The sequence below is a fragment of the Heterodontus francisci genome, chromosome 8, assembly GCF_036365525.1.
Source record: "Heterodontus francisci isolate sHetFra1 chromosome 8, sHetFra1.hap1, whole genome shotgun sequence".
NCBI lineage: Eukaryota > Metazoa > Chordata > Chondrichthyes > Heterodontiformes > Heterodontidae > Heterodontus > Heterodontus francisci.
The window spans coordinates 100,660,655-100,677,665 of record NC_090378.1 but is presented as its reverse complement, the minus strand read 5'-3'; the positions used below and the strand labels follow the sequence as shown (position 1 = coordinate 100,677,665).

Below are 17,011 nucleotides of genomic sequence, written 5' to 3'. Positions count from 1 at the left end.
GCTTACAATGCTAGGCTCATTAAGATAACAGAGGGTTGTCGGCACCTATGGAACTGTTATCCCAATATGAGTCAGAAAAGAAGAAAAGGAGGACATTTGTTTAAATAATTAAGAGAATAATTTGTTTTGGTCTCTGATGATTTACAGCAGCTGAGAGAGAACAGAGGAAGGATTCACAGAGCCTCTCAAACAACGCTTTCTGGAGAGCTGTAACCTGGTATTGATGCAGCCGTGTCGGTTCTGTTTTCACCTCCGCAATGATAAAATCAGAATCATACTGTAATGAGTTTTTTTTATGCTGTCTGATGCAACATAAATGAGATGCATGGAGTCCAGTTATGCTGAAGATCTCAAATAGGTTTATTACAGCTAAACTATTATAGTACAGAGCAAACTATTTACAGAATCTTACTCTAGTTGTTATAGTTGCAGAGTAACTCTGGCTTTGAGTTACATGACTTCGTCCTGGTACTTATCTCATTAGCATACTGAGATCTTAAAGGGACATCACTCTTAAAGGGGATCATACAACATCCCCTGTCTTTCCAAAGAGAAGTCTTGTATGCTACAAGTAAAAATACATAATATTAGATAACATAAAAACTAGTTACACGGGATATAGATTGTAAAATTTACAGGTATATGGATAGGAATTGTGAAGTTTACAAGTTCAGAGGCTTAATAGCCTATGTATCGTATTGGTGGTTTGACACCTCTTGCTCAGAGGATTTGCGTCTCCTCTGTTGCTGTTTTTTCTGAAGTTTCTCTCTCTCTCTGCATTCAGTTTCTGTTGCTCTGCCTTCAGTCTGCTAATATGCTCTGTTGCTTTTCTCAAGATGACCACATTTGAGGCCTTGTCATTCTTGGAAAGTCCTGCACCTCATCTCGAAGAGCCAACAGACAATGGCTTTAGTTTTCCTGCCATTTTCTAGCAGTGCATCAATGCTGTGACCTTTCTTTTTCCCAAAGAGGTCCTTCTGATATGCTTCAATGGGTGTTGAGACAATCTCCAATTCCATTAGTTGCTCTGACAGCTCAGTTTCTGAAAAACTGCATTTGTTGCCCTTACTATGACATCTAATGATGAACTGGTCTATTGATTTCTCTGGCTGTTGCCTGTAGGACATCAATTCCAGGCAATGAATTTGAAAATTCACTCTTAATCGGAGCTGATCTTCTAGCATTCTCCATATCTTAGCGGGATCTTTCTGGTCCTCTTTGGAAAAGCCAGAAGTATTGCTTCTGTGTAATCCCTCATTTCTAACTGCTATCAGAATTTTTACAGCCTGTTTCTCTGGTTCCGCAATCATTTGGTCTGTGAAGCATAACTGCATTCTTTGTTTAAAAAGTTGGAATTAGGATAGGATATCCAAGGCCATCCAATTCATGCTGGGAAATTTAGTATCCATCTTCCTGCTGTTCTTTAGTTTAAAACTTGCTTTAAGACTTGTCCTATGACTCCGCACTGTTTCCCCTTTAAGAAATTCTGTTGCTTAGACTAATTGCTTGGATTGCTTGGTTTGACGGTGCTCTGTGTGTATCTCACTCGCAGCACTTAAGCCTGTTTACACAGCTGTTCAATAGGCAGTTCAATTGTTTTTTTGCTAGAGTTTTTTTTGCAGCACTTAAGCTGGTTTGTTTACACAGCTGTCCACTAGGCTGTTCAGTTGATTTTTTTTTTGGCTAGAGTTTGTTTGTTCTTCACACTCGAGTAATTTACTGGTATTTTTATAGCTGTGGCTGCATGAATGGAATCTCTTCATATTCCAGGGATTTAATGAGTTTTTTAAAACTTTGGCTGCGTGCATGAGGCTTTGCAGTGATTGGGGTTTTCCTGTGCTTTTTGCAATTGGACACCTCCTGTATTGGCACCAACTACGATCAGCCTGGGAGAGGAGTCAGGTCTTCCCCATTTTCCTTTCCACAGAGTCTTCAGAAAAAAATCAATCTTTTGAGCATTTCAAAGATTTGTTTTCTTTTAAAACCAGTATCCTACGTCCACGGCACAATGACTCACCCGATTTTACTTGCAGCCTGTCGTTCTGTGTTCTGTTTTAGAATTAGAATTAGAATTAGAATATTACAGCGCAGTACAGGCCCTTCGGCCCTCGATGTTGCGCCGATCATCTGACCTACACTATTCCATTTACATCCATATGTCTATCCAATGACCACTTAAATGCCCTTAAAGTTGGCGAGTCTACTACTGTTGCAGGCAGGGCGTTCCACGCCCCTACTACTCTCTGCGTAAAGAAACTACCTCTGACATCTGTCCTATATCTTTCACCCCTCAACTTAAAGCTATGTCCCCTCATGTTTGCCATCCTCATCCGAGGAAAAAGACTCTCTCTATCCACCCTATCTAACCCTCTGTTTATCTTGTATGTCTCTATTAAGTCACCTCTCCTCCTCCTTCTCTCTAACGAAAACAACCCCAAGTCCCTCAGCCTTTCCTCATAAGACCTTCCTTCCATACCAGGCAACATCCTAGTAAATCTCCTCTGCACCCTTTCCAAAGCTTCCACATCCTTCCTATAATGCGGTGACCAGAACTGCACGCAATACTCAAGGTGCGGCCTCACCAGAGTTTTGTACAGCTGCATCATGACCTCGTGGCTCCGAAACTCGATCCCCCTACTAATAAAAGCTAACACACCATATGCCTTCTTAACAGCCCTATTAACCTGGGTAGCAACTTTCAGGGATTTATGTACCTGGATACCAAGATCTCTCTGCTCATCTACACTACCAAGAATCTTCCCATTAGCCCAGTACTCTGCATTGCTGTTACTCCTTCCAAAGTGAATCACCTCACACTTCTCCGCATTAAACTCCATTTGCCATCTCTCAGCCCAGCTCTGCAGCCTATCTATGTCCCTCTGTACCCTACAACACCCTTCGACACTATCCACAACTCCACCGACCTTCGTGTCATCCGCAAATTTACTAACCCACCCTTCTACACCCTCATCCAGGTCGTTTATAAAAATGACAAACAGCAGTGGCCCCAAAACAGAACCTTGCGGTACACCACTAGTAACTAAACTCCAGGATGAACATTTGCCATCAACCACCACCCTCTGTCTTCTTTCAGCTAGCCAATTTCTGATCCAAAGCTCTAAATCACCTTCAACCCCATACTTCCGTATTTTCTGCAATAGCCTACCGTGGGGAACCTTATCAAACGCCTTACTGAAATCCATATACACCACATCCACGGCTTTACCCTCATCCACCTGTTTAGTCACCTTCTCGAAAAACTCAATAAGGTTTGTGAGGCATGACCTACCTTTCACAAAACCGTGCTGACTATCGCAAATGAACTTATTCTTTTCAAGATGATTATAAATCCTGTCTCTTATAACCTTTTCCAACATTTTACCCACAACCGAAGTAAGGCTCACAGGTCTATAATTACCAGGGCTGTCTCTACTCCCCTTCTTGAACAAGGGGACAACATTTGCTATCCTCCAGTCCTCCAGCACTATTCCTGTCGACAATGACGACATAAAGATCAACAACAACGGCTCTGCAATCTCCTCCCTGGCTTCCCAGAGAATCCTAGGATAAATCCCATCTGGCCCAGGGAACTTATCTATTTTCACTCTTTCCAAAATTGCTAACACCTCCTCCTTGTGAATCTCAATCCCATCTAGTCTAGTAGGCTGTATCTCAGTAATCTCCTCGGCAACATTTTCTTTTTCTACTGTAAATACTGACGAAAAATATTCATTTAACGCTTCCCCTATCTCCTCTGATTCCGCACACAACTTCCCACTACTATCCTTGATTGGCCCTGTTCTAACTCTTATCATTTGTTTATTCCTGATATACCTGTAGAAAGCCTTAGGGTTTTCTTTGATCCTATCCGCCAATGACTTCTCGTGTCCTCTCCTTGCTCTTCTTAGCCCTCCCTTTAGATCCTTCCTGGCTAGCTTGTAACTCTCAAGCGCCCTAACTGAGCCTTCACGTCTCATCCTAACATAAGCCGCCCTCTTCCTCTTGACAAGCGCTTCAACTTCTTGAGTAAACCACGGCTCCCTCGCTCGACAACTTCCTCCCTGCCTGACAGGTACATACTTATCAAGGACTGGAAGTACATTTTTTTTCTTTCTACTGTTTGGGCTAGTATTTCTCTTGAACTTTCTCTCTTTTGGCTGTAGGAAAGGTTGTTTTCATAGCTGTTTTACGCATGGTCTTCAACTTAGACTTTGTCTTTTCACCACAGTTGCCATCATGTAATGCATTCTTTACCTTGTCTGAAGGAGCATAATGCCAATTTCTCTTATCTTTCCATTTAATTGGAGCCCCCTCATCTATAGTATCATTCCAGTAAATCTCTTCTACACCCTCTCAAGGCTTTTCTCAAGGATGGTGCCCAGAATTGAGGACAAAACTCTAGCTAAGGTCTAACCAATGACTTACAAAGATTTGCCTTGCTTTTGTACTCTATGGGCCCAATTTTAATGCTCTAAGTGGTTGGGTTTTAAATGAGGTAAAATCTCACCCTATATCTCTTTATAAAGCTAAGGATCCCACACATATTTAAATATTGATCTAATCATCCCCATTAACTACATTGCGTGTAGCTGTGGATATAACAGAAGTGATGAATTTCTACACCATATGCCCCTACCAAGACACAGGGAGTGCTTCTGTTGGTAGCTCACAGTTCATTAGTTGCATCCAGGTGGTTACAGATGCAGTAAAATGATGGCTTCCTGATTGATCTATTTCCCCAAAACTAGAAAGCCACAGAGTGATAATTATAAGGATCATGGAAAAGATCCTACAGGTGCTGAGTATTATGGACTGTATGAATGTAGCAATCAATACCTCACTATGGCATGTAGTTATTAAAACTCTTTCAAACCCTTTGGGGTTAACTCAATTTTGAGCCAATTCAGTTTGAGTCAATCTACATATTTTTGAGAGAAATCACAGATTCAATGGCTGGTTTCATGGGTGAGCAGTAAATATGGTGCTAAATCCTGATTCATAGCATTACTTCATAGTTCAGCACCATACTGAGGGCATGCCATCATGTGAAAGAAACACTAAACTGAGGCCCAGTCTGTCCTCTCAGAGGGACGTAAAAGATCCCATAGCACCTTTTTGAAGACGAGCAAGTGAAATTCTGCCCAGTGTCCTGGCCATTATTTAACCCTTAACTAACATCACTACAGATTATGTAATCATTATCTCATTGCTGTTTGTGGGAGCTTGTGTGTAAATTGCTTGCCATGTTTCTCTACATTACATCAGTGTCTACACTTTAAAAGTACTTCATTGGCTGAAAGCGCTTTGGGATGAACTGAGGTTATAAAAGGTGTTATATAAATACAAGTCATCTTCTTTAAACTGCATACTCTTGCAGGGTGTATGTGTGTGTGTGCCTGTGTAAACCGAGCCACATGGCTAATCACACAACCAGCATCTGGGATACGGAGTCTAAAATTCCAGGCCTTGCATAGGCCTGGACCACAAATACATCTGTCAAATCTTCATCATGTGGTGTATGCTACACAATCTAGCAGTCCAGCAGCAAAGGACAGGTGGCCCTGACTACGGAGAAAGAGGAAACGTCGCAGACTTGACGCGGTGCTGAGAGAAGCTGCAGAAAATTTAATCTGGGGTCATTTTAACTGAAAACTTGGAATTTTCAAGGTATTTCAGGGCAGAAAGTGGCATTAGAACCTAATGGGACACAACCACCAGAGGTACCATGGCAGCAAATTTTCTTCCTTTAATGAGATCATTCCCACGGGATTGGTATCCTGTTATCCAAAGACACATGACCATTGATTACATATTACACCTGTTGTTTCTGTAAATATAGTTTGAATGAGTTGAATCCAATACACACCCATTAGTAAAACAAACAACATGTAATCCCTTTCACTGTGGTTTCCCTGTTTGGTGTGGTTTGTGCTCTTAATCTGTGAGGTCCACTTACTGCTCCCCAGTAAGAACACAGTTGACTGGGTTTGTGCCTCTGGCACATTTCCAGAGGTGAAACAGTCAATGATACTGATACATAGCAGAGCATTGCTGACCCCTTCCCTGACCTACCTCTCCTGTCCAGTGGTGGACAATGACCGAGGAAAACCATTTTCTGATTTGAGCACATTGCCACCTGTTGCACAGAGGAAAGCCTTCATTTAACAGCCAAGCAAAAATGCTGCATTTCCTGATCCACAGCATCTTCACTAACCACAGCTTCAAACAGTTCTTAATTTCTCACGCAGTGCAGTTCATGCAGCTTTTCACACAACAAATGGTTAGGATCTGGAATGCACTAGCTGAGAATGAATCTGCCTTCATCTCAATCGTGGCTTTCAAAAGGGAATTGGATAATTGTCCCTCTGTTTGAAAAACCATTCTTAGTTTTAGAGGACCTCATCTCATGTCCATACACTAATTCAAAAGGACTAAAACCGGTAGATTCAATAGTTAAATCCCCAGTGGCAAACAAAAGAAATTCTAGCCCTTTATCCCAATCATGGGGATGTTCGTGACCGAATGCACTGATCATCTTTTTGAGGGTCTGATGGTACCTCTCTAAAGCCCCTTGTCTCTGTGGGTGGTATGCTGAAGACTTTAACTGTGTTATACCCAAATTACCCATAATATCCTGAAAATTTTTAGATTTAAAAGTGGAACCTTGGTCCAACGGAATCTCATTTGGTATTCCATATCTAGTGAAGAACTGGGTTAACTTCTCTATCACTACCTTTAGCAGAAATTGTTCTCAAGGGAATGGCCTCTGGGAAACGAGTAGCCATATCCAAGATAATGAGTATAGATTGGTGTACCACTTTTGTTTTCTGTAAAGGTCCTACACAGTCTACCGACACCCTACTAAATGGTTCCCCAATAACTGGTATGGGAATTAGAGGTACCGGTTTTATGGCAGGTTGCGGGTTTCCCAGCACAATCTGGCACATTTGGCATGTTTTGCAAAACTGCACCATTGTCCTTGGAAAGACCTGAGCCTTGATCAGAGAAGACTTATTGAACATTTCTGTCAACTTATCCAAATCCCTAAAGAATGTTTCAGATATTCGACTATTTGACTGTGGTGCCAATTTTACCTCCGACAATGGAATTTGTTTAGCCATTGCTTGGGTTACTACACATGAAGGAAAAACTCCTGGAACCTTTTTCTGCAATGGTTCTGTCTTCCTAACTTCATTTGGTTTTTCCGTGACTGCTGGAGAAGCGACTACCTTCACTCCGGCCAAATCATTCCCCAGGAGTAGGTCAACTCCACCTACTGGCAAACTATGGCCAACTCCTACAGTTACTGTTCCAGACATTTGGTCACACTCTAGGTGCTCCCGATGCAAAGGGATGGGTATATACTCCCTGCCAATAGCATTCACTAAAACTTCAGTGCACTCTCTGGTGGAAAAGTTATGCCTTTCCCCAGCAAAAGAGTTTTTGGGTGGCTCCTGTATCCCTAAGTATAACTATAGGTTTCCCTGCCTCACTTGAGGGATAAGGAGTTACTTTCCTTTTGACAAGAATTCCCTATAACTCTCAGGTATCTTATTCACAACCCCTGCACTCACAGTGGCTTTTGTATTTGGCCTTATAGTTGCAGTCAGAGGTACAAACTGATCTGTCATACTCTCGGTCAGGCCCCCTTTCTCTGCATTTGCATTGTGCACCCCAATAAGTCCCATGCGTTTACCCCACAACTTACAGCATTCTGCATGAAGATGTCCCATCTTGTGACAATGGTAACATTGTCCACCCTCAGCATCTTCCTTTCTGGCCTGAGGAGGAGATCCTAGGGCATTCTGAGCTGTCCCTTCCTGTCCCCGGCTACTTGCCTTCCTTTTTTGCTTCCTCTCAGTGAGTCCTTACTCACTGCTCTCCAGTTGTAAATGCGAAGAAATCAACCAGACAGGTTTTCTCAGATTTAAACAGGAAAGGCGTAACCTTAAAACTCTAACTCAGTTAAAACTACTAAAAATACATGATGCGACCACACTAGCATGCATACGCGATAAACACACACGTAAATAGAGACAGGAGGAGAAAGAATTAAAATGGGGGGGAAGGTTTGAAGTAGTAGATGGAAATTCAGTTACTGGTTTTAAGTTTGATGTAAGGTATTTGATTGAAGTTCAGTCTAGCAGTTCTCGTTGGGGCATAGCACACACTTTCACTTGTTTAGCTGGTACCAGAAGGCTGCAGAAGTCTTCTCTCAAGGCTTGAGTTACTTCCGTGGGTCCCTGGAACTTTGCTTGAAAGAGAGGTGCTCTCTTCTTGCAGTTCACTTGCAGTCTCTTCCAAAAATGTTCTGTGTCAGGCACAATTCAAAAAATCCAATAACATACCTAAAGAGATTTTCCATTACATTCTCATAGTCAGGTTGGCCAGCAGGTTAGTCATGTGACCAGCTCCTTGTTTGGAGCAGCCTCGCCTGTAAGATTTGTGGATTCCTCCAAGTTTACCGGATACTTTCACTGCGGGGGGGAGGGGGGAAATGCTGGCTCAATGACTCTCAATGTCTCTTGAACATCACTATTGACAAAACCCATCTGGCTAATTGAATCAGGGAAAACTCCCATTATCTCACCATGCAACTGTCCTTTAGAATGCAAATGTGCAGCCTTTTTCAGCCACTGTTCTGTGGTCTTTTTAAACAAGTTATTTCAATGTCCAATAACAGTTCAAAAATAAAGTTCCATATGACAAAATTAATCTCTCATTTTGACAGGTGTGGTTTCCGTCACAACCGTATCCAACAATCAAAATTAAATTGCTCTAACCTCTCAAATTCTATATATGTCTGCCAGACAATCTCCGGAGGTTCTGAAATTTCTGCCAGTATGCTTCAGGGACTGACTCCAAACAGCGAGAATAGCCTTTTTTGCCTTCTCATAATCTGCAGAGGCCTCCTCAGAAAGCATGGCATAAAGTTCATGAGCTCTGTCCATCAACCTGCTTTGCATAAGTCTTTCCAGCTTTCCTTTGGCCATGTTATCTGTTTGTCTATCCTTTCAAAAGAAATGAAAAATCCCTCTACGTCCCTTTCCTCAAATTTAGGGAGGGCTTGTACAAATTTAAACAACTCTCTGCTGGGTCCTGGGCTGGAGTCAGATCTTTCCTCACCAGAACCTACCTTGAAGTCAAGGCCATCCTGTTGTCTTAGTTCCAACTTTTTAACTTTGATTTCCTTTCCTTCTCTTTCTCTTTGAAATTCTAGTTTGAGTTTTTCATTGTCAATTCTATTTCTTGCTCAAGTTTTCTCATTTCTATTTCTATTTCTTTTTCTTTGTCAAGTTCAAGCTGCCTCGTCTGTAACCAAATTTTAGCTAATTTAACTACACCACCCTGGTTTGCTTTCTTCTTTATCCATTTGCAATAGTTGTGCTATTACTTCAATTATGTCTGCTTTCCTAGCTCCTGGTTTTAACTCTAACACCAACAGTTCTGCCAAATCCTTGAGTTTAGCCTTGGTTAAGTCAACTCACTCAGGGATACATCCTCCTTCCCCAAAAAAGTTGCAGCAACTGATAGAGACATTCGAGTAGAGTAAACTTTAATGTACTGCACAAGAAACCTGTTTTTTTTCTTTTCCTTTTCTTCTTGTTAATTATTATCACCCCACTCACAATTGTATGTTGTCGGCATTGGGTTTATCCCACACAATGACCCCAGTTATATGTTATGACCAAGGTGGGAGGAGTGCAGTTTATTGCAGTCCCACTTCTCCACAGGTCTCAACTTATATTTAAATTGCCCCACTTATCAATACGGTCAATCATATACTATATTTTTTCCAGAATAACACACACCAGGTTTAAAACCAGGTTTCGTTAATGAACAACAAAGTTACCGGTTTATTATAAAACAAATCTTAACCAGTAATAAAGTAAAGCATAAACACACAGATTGAAATATTACAATTCCCTTTTTACCATAGCCCCTCACATACTCTCTCTTTCACAAAGACACATACAGAGAGCACTGGTTAACCAGAAAAATAATGGGACTTTTGTTTTTAGAGCTCTGTTACAGACAAAAAAAACACTTAGGCTGAATACTTGCTCAAACTTGAAGAAACAACAGATGAGATATGTTGTGTTGCAAAACTGCATATAGTCTGGCCTCTGAGTGCAAGTAGATGGGTCACTGGGATCTTTTAGAACAGTTCTTTTCAGGCAGCATTGAGAATTAATTAGGCAGGCTTTTCTTCAAAGACATGAGATGAGTTGGCACAGCGGACTTCTCAGGGTCTTTTAGAGAGGTGCTGAAAGCTGAGCTGAGCGTGGTTTTCTCTCCTCCTTGGGAATTTTCTTTTCTCCTTGGAAGTTCTCTTCCTTTTTCTGCAGGCTTTTTAAAGAGATGGAACAGTCTGGGCTGAGCCGAGGTTCTGTCCTTCAGCTTTATTTCTTTAAAACTCCAACCCCTTTTAAACAGTTCATTCCCAATTTCAAACAATTCAAAAGTGAATCTGGAAACAGAAAGCCCACCTTCTGACCTGTCACTTCTCTGCACACATCTTCCCCAGTTACCAGGGTTTCTATTCTTTTTTTTTTTAACTTGACTCATGTGGCAATCAGTAAATGTTGTTGTCAAACAAGTCCTTTCAGTGTCCTCTTGATGGCCCTCTTGGAAAAAAGTGCTCCAACATTTCTTCAGTTTGTCTATGAATTCCTCAAAAAATATATTTAACAAAAACAGAAGCGCTTTCATAACAAGGGCTACAGGGAAAAGGCAAGGGATTGGGACTAGGTGGCTTGCTCTTGCAGAGAGCCAACACAGGCACGACTGGCCAAATGGCATCCTTCGGTGCTGTAGCCATTCTATGATTCCAATTGTCCTTATTCAAGAAATGGGAGGGAACATAGCAGTGGAAGTAATTTTGCATTTCTCTAGCACAGATATGATGGGCCAAATGACTATGCTGTAAACCTTTACAATGTTATTTGAGTCAGACACTTAGGTTCCGATGTTTACTGGGTCAGGATTTTCTAGCAGAGTGAAGAATTCTGATTGGAAAGCCCAGGGTTTTAATTCCGCAGTGTGTGATTTTTTTTTTTCTTTAATACATTTACTGCCCAGAAACCTGCCTGATTGACAGGCTTGGCTCCTTGTCGGGCAGAAGATGCTGCAGCCCAGGGGCCAGTAGGTTTCCTGCTGCTCAGGGTAAAAATCAAGAGGGAGTTGGGTGGGTACAGTGTGGTTTGTTGGGCTGAAGATAGATCAGGACCAGATATGGAGGAGCTCCGTGATCATGGGGGTTGTCAGGGTGAGGGTGGAGTTAGTGATAACTGGGGAATTCAGTGGACATGGGTTGTTCGATCATGGACAGAGAGGCAGATTAGCATAGGGAACTAGGGGAAACACCCCTGCTCCTCTGGGCAACAAGCAGTGCTGGAAAGGCACTTGCCTCTTCCAGGCTGCAGTACTCATTTCCCTTTAGCTGCCACGATTCTCGAGGCCCAGAAAACCTGGCCGGCCAGGGTTAAAGCTGGAAGAGAGATTAAATATGAAGCCTGCAGCATCACTGAAATATTTAGCTGAGCCACCCACCTCCTGAAAGAGAGTTGGTTGCCCGTCCTTCTCCTGCCTCCATTGGAACCGCAAGTGGCTGCATTTGAGGCAGGTTGGGTCAGGTTTGAAATGGTTTAAATTTTAACATTACAACCTACCCATTTTTGGGCTTTAAAACTACCTCCTTAATTTCCCCCACCCCTCCCTCCCCCCACAATGGGGGCAAGCATGGAGGCAGGTTGGCGAGGATATAAAATTAAAACCCAACCCGGGCCCGACCCGACCACAGCCAACCTGCACCCGACCCGGGCCAGAGTCCTTTCATTTTTTTTTATGCCCGACCAGACCCAACACAAATATCGTTCATCCATTCCGGCAGCTGGCTATTCCTGCAGATGGAGTTGTGGGGAATCATGGGTAAGCCTGATCCCATGACTTCCCGGAAGCAATTCTGTCTAGCCCGACCCGAGCCCGAATGCTGGACTCAGAATATTGACCCGACCCAACCAGAACCCGACACAGGTAGTCAGGTCTCGTCGGGTTCGGGTCGGGTAGCCAGGCTTTACCCCAGAGGCGTCGGGGAGCAGTGTAGCTGTCTGGGGGGTGGCCTCCTGGCCAAGGGATCAGTGATTCAGTCAGGCTTTGAGGTCCTCCCCGCCTGCCTTGCTTCAGCTGAAGCTGCAGGCAGCCCTGTAAAGGGGCTCCCACTCCACAATGGTGGCCCAGCTGCTGAGGCCATTGTTTGTTTATTTTAAAGTTAAAAAAGAGTTGGAGAGAGGATGCCTCCATCTTGAGGTGTCCTTTCTCTCACTTATCTGAAAATGCATCCTGCTGCTTCTTCCATGCTGGAAGACCTTCTATTGGCCCTCCAGCTTCGAGGGCCCACCCTTTGACCATTAATGAAGCAATTCAGGGAAAATCACAGCTGGGTAACTGTTCCCCACACAGTGCAGGCTTCTGACCCACATTTGATCCTGATGTCAGGATCCTGAAGCTTGCGGGGAAAATCCTGCACGCGGGGTTCTAATGAAGGTGGGAATTGTCACAATTGTTAAACTCCAAAATATTCAGTATCAGCAGCTCTGTATATTTCAGAATCGAGACAGTACTATATTGTCACAAAGGATAGTTTCACGTAACAGGTTCTGATTGCAAAGTGAAAAAAAAAGTTTAACAAGTAGGAATACTTTGACAAATGGATCAAGCCTGCAGAGAATGAATTGATGACAAATACATGGACATAAAAAGATGAATGTTCAAAGACGTAGCACACATTAGTGAGGCTCAATATTGCACTTCAAATCGCAACCTTGTTTGAAATCAAGAATAGCAAAAGTATCCAAACTGCTTCCAGGAAGCAGACCCTAACATAAAGTTTAAGATAACTGGTAAGTTGACACTGTTTACATTCCTTTGATGCAGAGTATAAGTTATTTGGAAGGCGCTATGCATAATTTCCACCTAGTACATAAACCTGGCCATTTTCAAAGTCTCCATTCATCTATGTGTATCCAGCATCTGCTATTGAATCCAGATGCCACACTTTGCTACAGATGCAAAGCAATTTATATGAGAGAGAAAGAAAGCCAGGCATTTTAATCCGGGATCTGGATTCACAATCAATTTACCAACTTTTAATTCACCTCAGAAATTTATAAGCAAGTACAATTTCCTGGATTCCCACAGGAGTAGTGGTCTTCAAGGGACAATGGGATTCAATGGAAATCGGGGGAAAACACTTCACTGGTTGGAATCATACCTAGCAGAAAGGAAGATGGTTGGGTTTGTTGGAGGTCAATTATCTCAGCTCCAGGACATCACTGCAGAAGTTCCTCACGGTAGTGAGGATCCATTTGACAAAGTATTCCTATTTGATAGACTTTTTTTTTCACTTTGCAATCAGAACCTGTTGCGTGAGGCTGTCCTTAGCTATGAGGAGAGGTTGGATAAACTCGGATTGTTTTCACAGGAACGACGGAGGTGGAGGGGCGACATGATAGAGGTTTACAAAATTGAGTGGCATGGATAGAGTGGATAGTCAGAAGCTTTTTCCCAGGGTGGAAGAGTCAGTTACCAGGGGACATAGATTAAAGGTGCGAGGGGCAAAGTTTAGAGGCAGGTTTTTTTACAGAGGGTGGTGAGTGCCTGGAACTTGCTGTCAGGGGAGGTGGTGGAAGCAGGTATGATAGTGCCATTTTAAGAGGCATCTTGACAAATACATGAATAGGATGGGCATCGGGGGATACGGAACCCAGAAGTGCTGAAGGTTTTAGTTTAGACAGGCATCATGATTGGCGCAGGCTTGAAGGGCCGAATGGCCTGTTCCTGTGCTGTACTGTTCTTTGTTCTTAGTGTTCTAGGCCCAACCATCTTCAGCTGCTTCATCAAAGACCTTCCTTCAATCATAAGGTCAGAAGTGCGGATGTTCGTTGATTGCACAATGTTCAGCACCATTCATGACTCCTCAGATAACTGAAGCAGTCCTTTCAGAAATGCAGCAAGACCTGGACAATATCCAGGCTTGGGATGATAAGTGGCAAGTAACGTTCGCGCCACACAAGTGCCAGGCAATGACCATCTCCAACAAGAGAGAACCTAACCATCTCCCCTTGACATTCAATGGCATTACATCGCTGAATCCCCCATTATCAACATCCTAGGGGCTACCATTGACCAGAAACTGAACTGGAGTAGCCATATAAATACCGTGGTTACAAGAGCAGGTCAGAGGCTAGGAATCCTGTGGCGAGAAACTCACCTCCTGACTCCCCAAAGCCTGTCCACCATCTACAAGGCACAAGTCAGGAGCGTCTGGATGGGTGCAGTTCCAACAACACTCAAGAAGCTCAACACCATCCAGGATAAAGCAGCCCACTTGATTGTCACCCCATCCACAAACATTCACTCCCTCCACCACCGACGCACAGTGGCAGTAGTGTGTACCATCTACAAGATGCACTGCAGCAACGCTCCTTAGACAGCACCTTCCAAACCCGCGACCTCTACCAACTAGAAGGACAAGGGCAGCAAATGCGTGGGAACGCCACCACCTGCAAGTTCTCCTCCAAGTGACACACCATCCTGACTTGGAACTATATCGCCGTTCCTTCACTGTCGCTGAGTCAAAATCCTGGAACTCCCTTCCTAAGAGCACTGTGGGTGTACCTACCCCACATGGACTGCAGTGGTTCAAGAAGGCAGCTCACCACCACCTTCTCTAGGGCAATTAGGTTTGGGCAATAAATGCTGGCCAAGCCAGCGACACCTATATCCCATGAATGAATTTTTTTTTAAAAGTCCAGAATAGCTGAAAAACATCAAAGGCAGGCTCCAGAGCTTACATTACCTGTGAGCAATGAGATGGGACATCCCCTAGACCTTGTACAAAACGTCATTTGGGGCAAAGGGTTGGGGGCGGGGGAGGAGGTGGGGGTGGGGGGAATCCAGTTTATTTAATTTGTTCTTGTAATATGGGTGGCCATCTTTGTTGCCCACCCCGAGCTGCCCTGAGAAAATCTCCATCAACACCTCGATTTTAAAATTCTCATTCTCATGTTCAAATCCATCCATGATGGACTTACCCTCCCAATTTCTGTAACCCTCTCTAGCCCTACTACCCTCCGAAAACTCTGTGTTCTTCCAATTCTGGCCTGTTGTGCACCTCTACACCTTTCACCTGGAACTACCAAAACTTGCTGCAGCACCATTTGAGCAACATAGTTTTTTTTTTAACAAACGGATCTGAATGTAAATCCCAGGTAGCTCCAGTGTCAACACAGGACACAATGAAGAGAAAAACCTCCTTCTGTCATGCGTCTTCCATGATTCGATGCATTTTGGAAAAGGGAGGGAAAGGAAACTTAGGAGGAAAAACAGTTTGCAAATTTGAGCTGCATAACCTCCAGGGAAATTCCACTTACCTTCACTGAGCGTTTGCATTCACTGTTCATTGCTTTTGGAATCTACAGTGAACTTCCTCTTGCTGGTAATTTTAGCAATTGTCGTTGCCTCAGTACAAGGTCACATTTCCTGTTTTGTTCTCACACTAGTATTTTCAGCAGAAATATGAAGAGAAGAACCTTCACCCTCCCAGGGGTATTTTTATCAAAGATACAGCCATATGGTTTTATTTGATATAGATAGGTCGCATAGCAGTTCTAACTAAATTAATATGCACAGCTGCACTTGATAATTTTTCCAGTCATCCATTGAAATAATTTTGCAAACTAGAAACATCCAGTGCCAAAAATAACTATCTCACTTTTTGCAAGTCGCATTTCATCACTGTTTTCCCTTTAACAATCCAAGAATATCAGAATTTGAAGTAAAGATGCAGAAAAAAAACTGACTCTCACTGCTGACCTTTTACCTCAATTTGTTGACCTGATGTGAAATGAAATGTATTTTCTCAATAACGTTAAAGGCAGAATGCTGGGCTTTAAGTTTCCAACACCTGGGATTTTTCTATGGGATAATGAGAATGTTTATTGGCAGACAGTGAATTCATCTATGTCACCCAGCACCATCTTTGATTACCAGGACTGAGAGTCTTAGTGTTGGATCTTGTTGTCCATCTGATGGCAGGTTCTGTGGCAGGGGTGGGTGTGGGAGTGGGTGTGGGTGTGGTGTGCAGAGAATTGGAGTGGCAGCAGCCACCACGGAACCCGACGCTGGGATTACCGGGGCCCGATCTTCCCGGGGGCGGGAAAGGCCGACAACAGCCTTCCCGAACAGAGGCCAATTGAGGTCCTCATGTGGCCTATTAACAGCCAATTAAGGGCCTCTTCCCGCTGCCGCTGGGAACTTACCAGCGGTGGGGCGAGTGGGATGCCTCCAGTGCACAGGGAAGACATCTTGAAAAATAAGGCGCCCTCTTTGTGGGTTTGGGAGGTGTGGCCTTACTCAGTGGGCAACTTGTGGCCCATGGAGGACCCCCACGTGGATCAAATGTAATCCCCAGGACCCCCCCCCTCTCACCCGGACCAAACCCCAACCCTCTTCACCGGGGCATTCCAGACTGGCCTTGGTGCCCTCGCCTCACCTACCACTTCTCTGGGGTCCCATTGCTGGGCCTGGGTCCAAGGTCTCTGCAGTACCAGCAGTGACCACCATTCCCAGTGGTGCTGCCAATACTGTTCAGCTGCCAGCCCTCTGGTTGGCAGCTCTTGGAAGCGGGATCCCCTAGGAAGTAGAAAAATTATCAGGCTAGTTCCCAGCTTGGGATTGGTACCCACTGACTGTGTGTGGGTGGGGGGTGGGGAGTGTTTGTGTCTGTGTGTGTATGTGTATAGAGGAGAGCAAAGGACGAGGCTGATTCCTCTTCCCCATGCCCCTACCCCATTTGTTTGTGTTCCCTAGAAAAACTCTCCCTCAAATCTTTTACCATTCTACTTTCAAATTCCCAACTATTTAGCCTTTGACCTATAATTCATCATGAATTGCAGCTACTGAGTTTCTAAATCATAACCTCTCCAACACTTTTGATGTGTTTGTCCCC

General features: G+C 43.7%; 1 long non-coding RNA gene across 1 annotated transcript; it reads right to left on the bottom strand.

Annotated features, from left to right (window-relative positions):
- Window positions 1-375: 375 nt before the first annotated feature.
- Window positions 376-15,470, bottom strand: LOC137372584 (uncharacterized). Its single transcript, XR_010975449.1, has 3 exons — window positions 15,435-15,470; window positions 8,100-8,311; window positions 376-2,049 (listed from the first exon to the last, which is right to left on the bottom strand). It is a non-coding gene; the product is annotated as an uncharacterized lncRNA (long non-coding RNA).
- Between the last annotated feature and the right edge of the window lie 1,541 nt (window positions 15,471-17,011).